At 45.3% G+C, this 16,246-nt stretch overlaps 1 pseudogene across 1 annotated transcript; it reads right to left on the reverse strand.

Moving 5' to 3' along the window:
- Nucleotides 1-4,045: 4,045 nt before the first annotated feature.
- LOC311121347 (NADH dehydrogenase [ubiquinone] flavoprotein 1, mitochondrial-like) lies at nt 4,046-15,727 on the reverse strand (annotated as a pseudogene). Its single transcript has 10 exons — nt 15,617-15,727; nt 15,407-15,489; nt 14,988-15,158; nt 7,673-7,856; nt 6,115-6,304; nt 5,521-5,714; nt 5,190-5,356; nt 5,004-5,085; nt 4,510-4,655; nt 4,046-4,141 (listed from the first exon to the last, which is right to left on the reverse strand). The product of its transcript is annotated as an NADH dehydrogenase [ubiquinone] flavoprotein 1, mitochondrial-like (transcript).
- Between the last annotated feature and the right edge of the window lie 519 nt (nt 15,728-16,246).

A 16,246-nucleotide genomic window follows, 5' to 3' on the forward strand; every position in this document is an offset into this window, starting at 1 on the left:
CCCCTCACATTTTTCTTATAATTCCAGTCCAAGCAGCAGAACTGTCAGCCATGGGGGCCAGAGTGACAGCTAATGAGAGAGAGGTGGAGGAACTGAAGAGAGAGCACTCAGGTGAAAGAGGATATTAATTTGAATTTCAGTGACTAATGTTTGCAGTGGATTGGATTGCACATTCTTCATTCAGTATGGATTAAAAAGCTTCTCTTCATGTTATTGCAGGTTTGAAGGCCAGACTGAGTGCCAGTGAGAGCCAGGTGGATGAGCTGCAGAAAGAGGTGGTGAACCAGAGAGTGGAACTGAGTGTCACTAAGAATGAACTACAGTTCTACAAGAACAAGCTGGAGGAACTGGAGGGAGAAAATGCAGGTAAATTGAGGCAGCTATAACTTATGTTATTTGATTACTGTAATTAACAAATAACTAATTTGGGTTTTGAAGTCATCAACAGTTTATTTGTATCTTTTTACATCATATTCTAGGACTGGAGGCCAGAGTGACAGCCAGTGAGAGAGATGTGGAGGAGCTGAAGACAGAGAATGCATGTAATGTAGAGATAGGAAAATATCAGACTGGTCTCATAGACTAGATGTAACATAGTAAATAAATAAAATATATAAAAACAAATAAAAAAATGTCACATGCGCCGAATACAAAAGGTGCAAATAAACTAAAGTAAAACATAAAATAAAAAGTAACACAATAAAATAACAATAACGAGGCTATATACAGGGGTTACAGGTACCCAGTCAATGTGCGGGGTTACAGGTTAGTCGAGGTAATTTGTACATGTAGGTAGGGGTAAAGTGACTATGTATAGATAATAAACAGCAGTAGCCACCTAGCCACCTAGCTAACGTTAGCAACAACAAATTGGAATTCGTAACATTTCAAATGTTTTACAAATTCGTAACATATTGTACGTTTTTGAAATTGTACCATGTTGTACGAAATGCAATTTGGCACATATCATACAAATTGTAAACCGTAACATACATGAAATGGATGATGGATTAACACATACCATACGAAACCTAACATATCAAACTAAATGGAGTGTCTCGGATATACGTACAGAATAATACGAAATGCTCTGAGACCACGTTGGAAAATATCTACAGAATTGTGTTTTCATTAGTCTCTATCAGATTGAACACTGTAGATATATTTCCTGTAATTCTAGTCCAAGCAGCAGAATTGTCAGCCATGGGGGCCAGAGTGACAGCCAGTGAGACAGAGGTGGAGGAGCTGAAGATAGAGAATGCAGGTAATGGAGGCTATTTCATTGATCCCACTGATTACCATTTGGATAATTTGTTTTTTATTCAGTATGGATCAGAAAGTATTTTAATATGGTTTTGTCTTTGGAGGACAGGGTGACAGCCAGTTGAAGGAGCTGAATAGAATATATATACAGTGGGGGAAAAAAGTATTTAGTCAGCCACCAATTGTGCAAGATATCCCACTTAAAAAGATGAGAGAGGCCTGTAATTTTCATCATAGGTACACGTCAACTATGACAGACAAATTGAGAAAAAAAAATCCAGAAAATCACATTGTAGGATTTTTAATGAATTTATTTGCAAATTATGGTGGAAAATAAGTATTTGGTCACCTACAAACAAGCAAGATTTCTGGCTCTCACAGACCTGTAACTTCTTCTTTAAGAGGCTCCTCTGTCCTCCACTCGTTACCTGTATTAATGGCACCTGTTTGAACTTGTTATCAGTATAAAAGACACCTGTCCAAAACCTCAAACAGTCACACTCCAAACTCCACTATGGCCAAGACCAAAGAGCTGTCAAAGGACACCAGAAACAAAATTGTAGACCTGCACCAGGCTGGGAAGACTGAATCTGCAATAGGTAAGCAGCTTGGTTTGAAGAAATCAACTGTGGGAGCAATTATTAGGAAATGGAAGACATACAAGACCACTGATAATCTCCCTCGATCTGGGGCTCCACGCAAGATCTCACCCCGTGGGGTCAAAATGATCACAAGAACGGTGAGCAAAAATCCCAGAACCACACGGGGGGACCTAGTGAATGACCTGCAGAGAGCTGGGACCAAAGTAACAAAGCCTACCATCAGTAACACACTATGCCGCCAGGGACTCAAATCCTGCAGTGCGAGACGTGTCCCCCTGCTTAAGCCAGTACATGTCCAGGCCCGTCTGAAGTTTGCTAGAGTGCATTTGGATGATCCAGAAGAGGATTGGGAGAATGTCATATGGTCAGATGAAACCAAAATATAACTTTTTTGGTAAAAGCTCAACTCGTCGTGTTTGTAGGAGAAAGAATGCTGAGTTGCATCCAAAGAACACCATACCTACTGTGAAGCATGGGGGTGGAAACATCATGCTTTGGGGCTGTTTTTCTGCAAAGGGACCAGGACGACTGATCCGTGTAAAGGAAAGAATGAATGGGGCCATGTATCGTGAGATTTTGAGTGAAAACCTCCTTCCATCAGCAAGGGCATTGAAGATGAAACGTGGCTGGGTCTTTCAGCATGACAATGATCCCAAACACATCGCCCGGGCAACAAAGGAGTGGCTTCGTAAGAAGCATTTCAAGGTCCTGGAGTGGCCTAGCCAGTCTCCAGATCTCAACCCCATAGAAAATCTTTGGAGGGAGTTGAAAGTCTGTGTTGCCCAGCGACAGCCCCAAAACATCACTGCTCTAGAGGAGATCTGCATGGAGGAATGGGCCAAAATACCAGCAACAGTGTGTGAAAACCTTGTGCAGACTTACAGAAAACGTTTGACCTGTGTCATTGCCAACAAAGGTTATATAACAAAGTATTGAGAAACTTTTGTTATTGACCAAATACTTATTTTCCACCATAATTTGCAAATAAATTAATAAAAAATCCTACAATGTGATTTTATGGATTTTTTTTTCTCATTTTGTCTGTCATAGTTGACGTGTACCTATGATGAAAATTACAGGCCTCTCTCATCTTTTTAAGTGGGAGAACTTGCACAATTGGTGGCTGACTAAATACTTTTTCCCCCCACTGTATTATACAGCATATTACATTATTATGGAACTCCTGTGTTCACAGATAGACCAAAAGTGGCATTCCATGCTGGTTTAGAAAGAACGGTCGGACCCTTTTCTGATAGTAAAATATATCTGGACTACACTAATGTCACCACAAATATTGGCCAAGCCTACAGCCCAGTTACAGCTCCTGCTTACACACCTGTATTAACTCACATGTCCACATTGGGTAACTACAGGCACCGACATCACTACCAGGCTGCTCCCTGTGAGAGACCGACAGTGTTGATCTCTGTTTTTCCTCTGATGCAGGTGTCTTCACAGCACCAGTGAGAGGAGTCTACTACATCAGATTCACTGCCATGGACAACCTCTCACCAGCACGGTGTCTATGTTCAAGAATAACCAGCTTATAACATGGGCAGCTCAGAACAATCACGGAGGCAACCAGTATCTATCCAGTGCGGTGACTCTGGAGCTGGAAGAGGGGGACTTGGTCTACATGCGCCTCCCCTCAGGCAACAAACTATTTGATGATGATACAGTTAGTCACAACACCTTCAGTGCCTTCCTGCTCTTCCCTATGTGAGGGGAAATCAGATGGAAAGTCAGAGGGTTAAAAGAGCCCCAAATCGTCCTCTAACAACCTGATGACAGAAAAGCAAATCGACTTACTTCTGTTCTACTGATATAGATGTTTTATGTACTAGATTATAAGCTATTTTTGAGATGACAGAAAATAACATAACAAGTCCATATTGATTGAACTTTATTCATGTGTGTATATTCAGAGGTAATCTGAAGTACATAAACAAATGAATGAACAAATTAATAAATACATGATAAATACATGGGTAAATAACAAAAACAAACAAAGTAGGTTGGTGTTGAATACGTACTAGGTTCATTAACATACTGTAAATATCCAATAAAACTGAAGAACTGTGAACCAGTCATTAAGCAATGGAAATGATTTGAAATGAGGAATGGTAAGATCAGAATGTTAAGACCAGGGAGTTCAGTCTCAGCCTGATATCTGTTTCAGCTCAGATCATCTCAATGTCAGCCTCCCTGGCAGGGTTCTTCTTGTGGTACTCAGAGATGCGGCTCTCCATGACCGGACAGAAGTGACGGACCAGACCCTAAAGTGGAAGAGAAGGTTGGAGTGAAGGAAGAGAAGGAGGTGGGGGTCAGGATGTTACTTCACTAGTATCTCCACATCCGTTCTCATCTAACTCTTCACCCCGGTCTAACAACCTGTATCAACCTTTGACCTCAGTAGTCTCACCTGTTCCTGTATCAACCTTTGACCCCAGTAGTCTCACTTGTACCTGTATCAACCTTTAACCCCAGTAGTCTCACCTGTTCCTGTATCAACCTTTGACCCCATTAGTCTCACCTGTTCCTGTCTAACCTCTGACCGTAGTAGTCTCACCTGTACCTGTCTAACCTCTGACCCCAGTAGTTTCACCTGTACAGGCCATGCGGCCCTGTCCCCCAGAAGTCTCACCTGTACAGGCCATGCGGCCCCGTCCCCCAGGGCACAGATGGTATGGCCCTCAATCTGTTTACTCAGCTCCCAGATCATATCAATCTCTGAGTTGGCCGCGTCGCCACGCACAAACCGCCACATCATCTTATCCATCCAGTCCACTCCTGGTGTGGGGGGGAGAGAGAGATAGGGCGAGGGAGAGAGAGATCAACTAACCACCCAGTTACCTGGTTGTCTTTGTGCCACACAGATATCAAATTATCAGAAGTGAGATGGAGTTTTATGTTTGAGCAATAAGCTATATAGAAGCAAAACCTGTGGACATTATATTATCAAAATAATATAGGGTGGCAGGTAGCCTAGCGGTTAGGTGCGCTGGTTCGAATCCCCGAGCAGACTAGGTGAATAATCTGCAGATGTGCCATTGAGCAAGGCACTTAACCCTAATTGCTCTGGATAAGAGCATCTGCTAAATTACAAAAATGTAAAATACAGAGCATGTAGTACCTTACCTTCCCTACAGGGGGTGCACTGGCCACAGCTCTCATGTTTATAGAACTCAACCAGAGGGGCGATGGCTCTGATTACGTCAGTCTGGGAGAATGGAGTACACACATATTCTTCAAAATTTGATTTGTTCTTATAAAACAATGTTAATCAATATAAAGTAAATACTGTGTGCGTGAGTGCATGCTTACAGATTTGTCCATGACGATGATGGCGGCGGTGCCCAGAGCGGACTCTGCGCGGACGAGGTCATCAAAATCCATCATGACATCATCACACACAGAGCGAGGGATAATGGGTGTGGAGGAGCCTCCAGGGATCACTCCCAGTAGGTTGTCCCAGCCGCCCCTCACACCTCCTGAACCAATCAGAGACGAGGGGAAGGGAGTGTCAGGCGCACAAATATCAGCAGCACCAATAATATACCCACTCTGGCATACACACACAGTAACACAAATACAGGCAGTACTAGAAAACCTGTCACACTAACACTTGCACGAACACACACAGACGCACACACACCTGCGTGTCTCTCTATGAGTTCTCTGAGAGGAATGGACACGGAGTGTTCACATGACCAGAGATGTTGAACAGCTTTGTCCCAGCATTCCTCTCTCTCCCGAAGCTCGCAAACCACGCTCCACCTCGACGACAGATAGCAGGTGCCACGGCAACCGTCTCCACATTAGCAACCGTTGTTGGGCATCCGAACACCCCTGGAGACCCAAAGACAATGTGGTACATTGAGAGAAAGTCAATAAGAAGAGCATTTCTTTTCACAGTATAATCTACAGAAAACAATTGAACTGTCAGAAATGCAATGTACACTTCCCTTATGGAAAAAAACCACATGAACCACATTCATGTTTTCATGTGATCACATGTGAAGTTAATGTGACAACATGTAAAGCAACCTGTGATAACATGAAACTACAAATTTTTCTGTTAGAGTTTTGGTAGACCATATTATCATTCTTTTGGTTGTTTCTTTTTTGGCAAGAAGGAGGTAAATCCAAAGGTGGTAGGTGTTTACCTATGTTAGCAGGTAAGTTAGAAAGGAGTGACAGGAGAAAGGGGTCAAAGATCAAGGTCAAAGGTGGTAGGTAATTTCCTCACCTATGTCTGCGGGGAAGGGTGGTTTGAGTCGGGGTTTCCCCTGCTTGCCCTCCAGGGACTCGATGAGGGCCGTCTCCTCCCCACAGATGTAGGCTCCTGCTACCCGCATCACAAACACATCAAAGTCGTACCCAGAGCCACACGCGTTCTTGCCTATCAACCCTGCTACATACGCCTCGTTTATCGCCACCTGGTGGACAGGACAGGACATACTGTAAGTGTTCGTGTGTGGAGGAGACAGGAGAGGACAGGACTCTAACCAGCCTAAGCAGGTAGTCTGACCTGTGTATTGGAGGACTCGTTGTAGAACTCTGACCTGTGAATTGGAGGACTCGTTGTAGAACTCTGACCTGTGTATTGGTGGACTCGTTGTAGAACTCTGACCTGTGAATTGGAGGACTCGTTGTAGAACTGACCTGTGTATTGGAGGACTCGTGGTAGAACTCTGACCTGTGTATTGGAAGACTCGCTATAGAACTCTGACCTGTGTATTGGAGGACTCGTTATAGAACTCTGACCTGTGTATTGGAGGACTCGTTGTAGAACTCTGACCTGTGTATTGGGGGACTCGTTATAGAACTCTGACCTGTGTATTGGAGGACTCGTTGTAGAACTCTGACCTGTGTATTGGAGGACTCGTTGTAGAACTCTGACCTGTGCATTGGAGGACTCGTTATAGAACTGACCTGTGAATTGCAGGACTCGTTGTAGAACTGACCTGTGTATTGGAGGACTCGTGGTAGAACTCTGACCTGTGTATTGGAGGACTCGTTGTAGAACTCTGACCTGTGAATTGGAGGACTCGTTGTAGAACTGACCTGTATATTGGAGGACTCGTGGTAGAACTCTGACCTGTGTATTGGAAGACTCGCTATAGAACTCTGACCTGTGTATTGGAGGACTCGTTATAGAACTCTGACCTGTGTATTGGAGGACTCGTTGTAGAACTCTGACCTGTGTATTGGGGGACTCGTTATAGAACTCTGACCTGTGTATTGGAGGACTCGTTGTAGAACTCTGACCTGTGTATTGGAGGACTCGTTGTAGAACTCTGACCTGTGCATTGGAGGACTCGTTATAGAACTGACCTGTGAATTGCAGGACTCGTTGTAGAACTGACCTGTGTATTGGAGGACTCGTGGTAGAACTCTGACCTGTGTATTGGAGGACTCGTTGTAGAACTCTGACCTGTGCATTGGAGGACTCGTTGTAGAACTCTGACCTGTGCATTGGAGGACTCGTTATAGAACTGACCTGTGAATTGCAGGACTCGTTGTAGAACTGACCTGTGTATTGGAGGACTCGTGGTAGAACTCTGACCTGTGTATTGGAGGACTCGTTGTAGAACTCTGACCTGTGCATTGGAGGACTCGTTATAGAACTCTGACCTGTGTATTGGAGGACTCGTTGTAGAACTCTGACCTGTGCATTGGAGGACTCGTTATAGAACTCTGACCTGTGCATTGGAGGACTCGTTATAGAACTCTGACCTGTGTATTGGAGGACTCGTTGTAGAACTCTGACCTGTGTATTGGAGGACTCGTTATAGAACTCTGACCTGTGTATTGGAGGACTCGTTGTAGAACTCTCCTCTGATGTAGATGTAAGCGGCGCGGGCTCCCATGGCCCTCCCAGCCACCAGGCAGCCCTCCACCAGCTTGTGAGGGTCGTGATGCATGATCTCTCTGTCCTTACATGTCCCTGGCTCTCCTTCATCTGCATTCACTACCAGGTACTTAGGCCTGAGATACAGATACTGTATGTTATACACCAGTGGAGGCTCCTCAGGGGAGGAAGGGGAGGACCATCCTCCGCCGTGAATTTCAGAAACATTTAAATAGTGAAAAATTTCTAAAGTGATCCTTTTTAGATAAAATTATACTAAATATATTCACGTCAACAAATAATTGATTAAAACACACTGTTTTGCAATGAAGGTCTACAGTAGTCTCAACAGCACTCTGTAGGGTAGCACCATGGTGTAGCCGGAGGACAGCTAGCTTCCGTCCTCCTCTGGGTACATTGACTCAATACAAAACCTAGGATGCTCGTGGTTCTCACCCCCTTCCATAGACATTTACATTTACATTTACATAATTTAGCAGACGCTCTTATCCATAGACTTACACAGTTATTATGACAACATCCAGAGGACGTCCTCCAACCTATAAGAGCTCTTGCAGCATGAACTGACATGTTGTCCACCCAATCAAAGGATCAGAGAATGAATCTAGTACTGAAAGCATAAAATACAGCTAGCTAGCACTGCAGTGCATTAAATGTGGTGAGTAGTTCACTCGAAGAGAGAGAAAGACAATAGTTGAACAGTTTTGAACAAATAAATGTATTCAAAAGTGAAGGAGAAGCAAGAGAGAGCGAGAGAGAGAGCTAGTTATATTTGGTATTTTTTTCACTTTCACTGCAGCTAGCTAGTTTAGCCTACTCAAACAACCGGCTCAGAGAGGTATGCTATGTTAGCTAGCTGACTATGGCTATCCAACACTGGAACTCTTCCAAGTCAAGGTAAGCTTTTGGTTGTATTAATTTATTGCCACCGGGGCCTGCCGGTGTAACTACTAAACTCCTTGCTGACTGTACACTGTATTGCATGATTGTAGAGGGTTTACTAACACGTTAGTTCTAGTACCTATGTTGACTATTTCATTATAATATGGTGACAACGATGTAGGCTGTATGTTGCGGTTAGCGGTTATGATATGAAGGTTTGGCTTGGAAAGGTTTTTTCGCCTGGTTACAGACAGCTGATGTGTTGTGCACTGGAGTCCACAAGCAAAGCGAAAAGGTGAGAGGAGGAGAGCATGTAGATGCGAGAAGAAATTATCCAACGATCAAAGGGATCATGGTGTATGTACAGTACCAGTCCAAAGTTTGGCCACACCTACTCATTCCAGGGTTTTTCTTTATTTTTACTATTTTCTACATTATAGAATAATAGTGAAGACATCAAAACTTTGAAATAACACATATGGAATCATGTAGTAGCCAAAAAAGTCTTAAACAAATCAAAATAGATGTAATATTTTAGATTCTTCAAAGTAGCCACCCTTTGCCTTGATGACAGCTTTGCACTCTTGGCATTCTCTCAACCAGCTTCACCTGGAATACTTTTCCAACAGTCTTGAAGGAGTTCCCACATATGCTGAGCACTTGTTGGCTGCTTTTCCTTCACTCTGCGGTTCAACTCATCCCAAACCATCTCAATTGGGTTGAGGTTGGGTGATTGTGGAGGCCAGGTCATCTGATGCAGCACTCCATCACTCTCCTTCTTGGTCAAATAGCCCTTACACAGCCTGGAGCGCAAACCAGATGGGATGGCGTATCGCTGCAGAATGCTGTGGTAGCCATGCTGGTTAAGTGTGCCTTGAATTCTAAATAAATCACCAACAGTGTCACCAGCAAAGCACCCCCACAGCATCACACCTCCTCCTCCATGCTTCACGGTGGGAACCACACATGCAGAGATCATCCGTTCACCTACTCTGCGTCTCACAAAGACACAGCGGTTTGAACCCAAAATCTCAAATTCGACCATGAAGGCCTGATTCACGTATTCTCCTCTGAGCAGTTGATGTTGAGATGTGTCTGTTACTTGAACTCTGTGAAGCATTTATTTGGGCTGCAATTTCTGAGGCTGGTAACGCTAATAAACATATCCTCTGCAGCAGAGGTAACTCTGGGTCTTCCTTTCCTGTGGCGGTCCTCATGAGAGCCAGTTTCCTCATAGCGCTTGATGTTTTTTGCGACTGCACTTGAAGAAACTTTCAAAGTTCTTGAAATTTTCCAGATTGACTGACGTTCATGACTTAAAGTAACGATGGACTGTCGTTTCTCTTTGCTTATTTGAGCTGTTCTTGCCATAATATGGACTTGGTCTTTTACGAAATAGGGCTCTTTTCTGTATACCACCCCTACCTTGTCACAACACAACTGATTGGCTCAAATGCATTAAGAAGGAAAGAAATTCCACAAATTATCTTTTAAGAAGGCACACCTGTTAATTGAAATTCATTCCAGGTGACTACATCATCAAGCTGGTTGAGAGAATGCCAAGAGTTTGCAAAGCTTTCATCAAGGCAAAGGGCGGCTACTTTGAAGAATCTCAAATATAAAATATATTTTGATTTGTTTAACACTTTTTTGGTTACTACATGATACCATATGTGTTATTCCATAGTTTTGATGTCTTCACTATTATTCTACAATGTAGAAAATAGTAAAAATTAAGAAAAACCTTGGAATGAGTAGGTGTGTCCAAACTTTTGACTGGTACTGTATGCTGCTGCTATGAAAGTGAACTGTGTTTGCGTGTGATCAGGGGTGTATTCAATTTGCTTACCGTGCCAATAGATCCACAGACGATGCAATTGCCATCACACTGCACACTGCTCTATCCCATCTGGACAAGAGGAACACCTATTTAAGAATGCTGTTTACATTTTACATTTTAGTCATTTAGCAGACGCTCTTATCCAGAGCGACTTACAGGAGCAATTAGGGTTAAGTGCCTTGCTCAAGGGCACATTTACGTCATTTAGCAGACGCTCTTATCCAGCACACATCCACACCAACACACATACACACCAACACACATACACACCAACACACATACACACCAACACACATCCACACCAGCACACATCCACACACATCCACACCATCACACATCCACACCAACACACTTCCACACCAACACACATCCACACCAACACACATCCACACCAACACACATCCACAACAGCACAAATCCACACACACACATCCACACCAACACACATCCACACCAACACACATCCACAACAGCACAAATCCACACACACTCATCCACACCATCACATTTTACATTTACATTTTAGTCATTTAGCAGACGCTCTTATCCAGAGCGACTTACAGGAGCAATTAGGGTTAAGTGCCTTGCTCAAGGGCACATTTACGTCATTTAGCAGACGCTCTTATCCAGCACACATCCACACCAACACACATACACACCAACACACATACACACCAACACACATACACACCAACACACATCCACACCAGCACACATCCACACACATCCACACCATCACACATCCACACCAACACACTTCCACACCAACACACATCCACACCAACACACATCCACACCAACACACATCCACAACAGCACAAATCCACACACACACATGGGGGGGGGTAGAAGGATTACTTTATCCTATCCCAGGTATTCCTTAAAGAGGTGGGGTTTCAAATGTCTCCGGAAGGTGGTGAGTGACTCCGCTGTCCTGGCGTCGTGAGGGAGCTTGTTCCACCATTGGGGTGCCAGAGCAGCGAACAGTTTTGACTGGGCTGAGCGGGAACTATGCTTCCGCAGAGGAAGGGGAGCCAGCAGGCCAGAGGTGGATGAACGCAATGCCCTCGTTTGGGTGTAGGGACTGATCAGAGCCCGAAGGTACAGAGGTGCCGTTCCCCTCACTGCTCCATAGGCAAGCACCATGGTCTTGTAACGGATGCGAGCTTCAACTGGAAGCCAGTGGAGTGTGCGGAGGAGGGGGGTGACGTGAGAGAACTTGGGAAGGTTGAACACCAGACGGGCTGCGGCGTTCTGGATGAGTTGTAGGGGTTTAATGGCACAGGCAGGGAGGCCAGCCAACAGCGAGTTGCAGTAATCCAGACGGGAGATGACAAGTGCCTGGATTAGGACCTGTGCCGCTTCCTGTGTAAGGCAGGGTCGTACTCTCCGAATGTTGTAGAGCATGAACCTGCAGGAGCGGGTCACCGCCTTGATGTTAGCGGAGAACGACAGGGTGTTGTCCAGGGTCACGCCAAGGCTCTTCGCACTCTGGGAGGAGGACACAACGGAGTTGTCAACCGTGATGGCGAGATCATGGAACGGGCAGTCCTTCCCCGGGAGGAAGAGCAGCTCCGTCTTGCCAGGGTTCAGCTTGAGGTGGTGATCCGTCATCCATACTGATATGTCTGCCAGACATGCAGAGATGCGATTCGCCACCTGGTTATCAGAAGGGGGAAAGGAGAAGATTAGTTGTGTATCGTCAGCGTAGCAATGATAGGAGAGGCCATGTGAGGATATGACAGAGCCAAGTGACTTGGTGTATAGGGAGAAAAGGAGAGGGCCTAGAACTGAGCCCTGGGGGACACCAGTGGTGAGAGCACGTGGTGCGGAGACAGCTTCTCGCCACGCCACTTGGTAGGAGCGACCGGTCAGGTAGGACGCAATCCAGGAGTGAGCCGCGCCGGAGATGCCCAGCTCGGAGAGGGTGGAGAGGAGGATCTGATGGTTCACAGTATCAAAGGCAGCAGACAGGTCTAGAAGGACAAGAGCAGAGGAGAGAGAGTTAGCTTTAGCAGTGCGGAGAGCCTCCGTGACACAGAGAAGAGCAGTCTCAGTTGAATGACCAGTCCTGAAACCTGACTGGTTTGGATCAAGAAGGTCATTCTGAGAGAGATAGCAAGAGAGTTGGCTAAAGACGGCACACTCAATAGTTTTGGAAAGAAAAGAAAGAAGGGATACTGGTCTGTAGTTGTTGACATCAGTGGGATCGAGTGTTGGTTTTTTGAGAAGGGGAGCAACTCTCGCTCTCTTGAAGACGGAAGGGACATGGCCAGCGGTCAAGGATGAGTTGATCAGCGAGGTGAGGTAGGGGAGAAGGTCACCGGAGATGGTCTGGAGAAGAGAGGAGGGGATGGGGTCAAGCGGGCAGGTTGTTGGGCGGCCTGCAGTCACAAGTCGCAGGATTTTATCTGGAGAGAGAGGGGAGAAAGAAGTCAAAGCATAGGGTAGGGCAGTGTGAGTAGGACCAGCAGTGTCATTAGACTTAACAAACGAGGATCGGATGTCGTCAACCTTCTTTTCAAAGTGGTTGACGAAGTCATCCACAGAGAGAGAGGAGGGGGGGGGAGGATTCAGGAGGGAGGAAAATGTGGCAAAGAGCTTCCTGGGGTTAGAGGCAGATGCTTGGAATTTAGAGTGGTAGAAAGTGGCCTGTTCATTGACTATAGCTCAGCATTCAACACCATAGTACCCTCCAAGCTCATCATTAAGCTTGAGGCCCTGGGACTGAACCCCGCCCTGTGCAACTGGGTCCTGGACTTCCTGACGGGCCGCCCCCAGGTGGTGAAGGTAGGAAACAACATCTCCACTTCGCTGATCCTCAACACTGGGGCCCCACAAGGGTGCATGCTCAGCCCCCTCCTGTACTCCCTGTTCACCCATGACTGCGTGGCCAAGCACGCCTCCAACTCAATCATCAAGTTTGCAGACGACACAACAGTAGTAGGCTTGATTACCAACAATGACGAGACTGCCTACAGAGATGAGGGCTCTGGGAGTGTGGTGCCAGGCAAATAACCTCTCACTCAACATCAACAAAACAAAGGAGATGATCGTGGACTTCAGGAAACAGCAGAGGGTGCACCCCCCTATCCACATCACCGACAAACTGAAATGGTCCACCCACGCAGACAGTGTGGTAAAGAAGGAGCAACAGAGCCTCTTCAACCTCAGGAGGCTGAAGAAATTTGGCTTATCACCTAAAACCCTCACAAACTTTTACAGATGCACAATTGAGAGCATCCTGTCGGGCTGTATCACCGCCTGGTACGGCAACTGCACCACCCATAACCGCAGGGCTCTCCAGAGGGTGGTGCGGTCTGCCGAACGCATTACCGGGGGCAAACTACCCGCCCTCCAAGACACAAACAGCACCCGATGTCACAGGAAGGCCAAAAAGATCATCAAGGACATCAACCACCCGAGCCACTGCCTGTTCACCCCGCTATCATCCAGAAGGCGAGGTCAGTACAGGTGCATCAAAGCTGGGACCGAGAGAATGAAAAACAGCTTCTATCTCAAGGCCATCAGACTGTTAAATAGACATCACTAGCACATTAGAGGCTGCTGCTGCCTATTGAAATCACTGGCCACTTTAAGAAATGGAACACTAGTCACTTTAATAATGTTTACATATCTTGCACTACTCATCTCATATGTATATACTGCATTCTATTCTATAATATTCTTCTGTATCTTAGTCCATGCCGCTCTGTCATTGCTTGTCCATATATGTATATATTCTTAAATCCCATTCCTTACTTTTTTTGTGTGTATTGGGTATATGTTGTGAAATTGTTAGATATTACTGCACTGTCGGAGCTAGAAGCACAAGCATTTCGCTACACCCGCTATAACATATGCTAAACACGTGTATGTGACAAATAACATTTGATTTGATTTGATTTGTATTCATTCCGCCGATTCTGTTGAAAACTTTTATTAAACGGACGCAAACGGAACAAACTGGGGATAAACCTGAATTTGTTCAATAGTAACTCCAATTTGCAACTGTTGAACTAATGATTACACCCTAGATCAGCTAGATGCAGGCTAGAGTGTACAAGGCGGTATTGAATGTATCAATGTCTGTCACCTTGATTACTCAAATTTCTCTCGACCTGTGCACCTAGCGTACATGGTAAACTTTCATTCATAGGCTAGGTTGTAGCAACCTCATGATGGGTATAGGGAAAACGTGAGTATAATGTAGTAGCCTAAACCTATCGATGTTACATTGAGCTGGGTGAGTCCCCTGTAGCTCAGTTGGTAGGGCATGGCGCTTGCAACGCCAGGGTTGTGGGTTTGTTTCCCACAGGGGGCCAGTATGAAAATGTATGCACTCACTAACTGTAAGTTGCTCTGGATAAGAGTGTCTGCTAAATGACTAAAATGTGAATGGAATATGAATTACAGTCATCCAATATGCTGTAATATAAATAAGGCCATGCTTATAAAAAAAATGGCACCGACCGCCACTGTTATACACACACGTACTCTCCCTCTCTCTCGCTCTCTTTCTTACCTGCTGTCACTGGGTTTGTTCATGAAGCCCCACTTCATGCCGGTGGGGAAGCCAGCTCCTCCTCTCCCTCTCAGACCAGACACCTTGACCTCGTTCAGGATCCAGTCTGTCCCCTTCAGGAGGATCTCTTTAGTCTTATACCAGTCACCCCGACGTAGAGCACCCTTCAGGCTGGGGACACAATGGGAAATATAGATGGCGTTTTAAATAGGCCACTATCCCCTAATACTTCCTATGTACTTGGTGTAGGTGTTGTTTTCAGATATAATGTATTCTCGGGTAGGTTAAGGGAAGGGGACAAGGAGAGGAGGACACTTTATGGATGGTTAAGAAGGGGGCAAGAGTACTGTATGTGCATAGATTTGATGGTATCCAGAGTGTGTATGTGCACAGTGATGTTACGTTTGGGATGTTACTACCTCCAGTCATGACGGCCATACAAGTTTGTGAAAATCCGGTCCTGATCACTCAAGGGACCAAATTTAGTCTTCTTTGGATTCTCCTAGCAACCCAGATAAACACACATAATAATTTATGTAACGATAATAGGCTAGATGGAGACATAGGCAGTTGTAGCCTAGTCTAGAAAACAGAAATGGTTTAAACTACACTAGGTGAGAGAAGGCTACCTGTTGCTTTGCCACGGTGCTGTAGCGCTGGGCCAGATGGGGCGAGAGGCACTGCTGCGCCGCCGCTGAGTGCGCACCTGCGCTTCCTAGCATCCAGCGCAGCGTCAGCATCCTGAGAGTGAAGGGAACTTTGTTTGTAGCCAACTAGATATCTAGTCCAGTTAGCCAGTTATTGGCCTAGTGCTCATTTAAGAATCTATACTTTAATAACGTTTTATATAAGATACCTTAAGCAGCATATGGCAACTTATTCTATGTACATTTGGCCAAACAAATTTAAAAAAGCCTAGTTGAGCTAATTTAGCTGCTAATTTGTGCTGCTAAGAATGTTCTAGCTAACTAATCTCCATTCACCTTCCTGACGCTGTCATTAGATGACCAAGGATGTTGTTGATAACCTGAAAGGTTTCCCTCTTTGGGCCGTTGCTTCTCTCCTTGATTTGTTCACTGCCGTCTCAAAAATGACAAAACACTCCCAAATTCAGTTTAGTTAGCAGTGCGGTCGGTTGTTGGCCAGGCTAGCTAGTTGGGTTAGCTAACTCAACTAGTGCTGCTAATCAGATTATGACGTTCTGTGGCCCGTGTGCCTGCGACAACCCAAAGCCACAGGTGTCGAGGCTGGCTGACATT

The sequence above is a fragment of the Coregonus lavaretus genome (genome assembly GCF_964263955.1).
Source record: "Coregonus lavaretus genome assembly, contig: HAP1_SCAFFOLD_1391, whole genome shotgun sequence".
In the NCBI taxonomy this organism is placed as follows: domain Eukaryota; kingdom Metazoa; phylum Chordata; class Actinopteri; order Salmoniformes; family Salmonidae; genus Coregonus; species Coregonus lavaretus.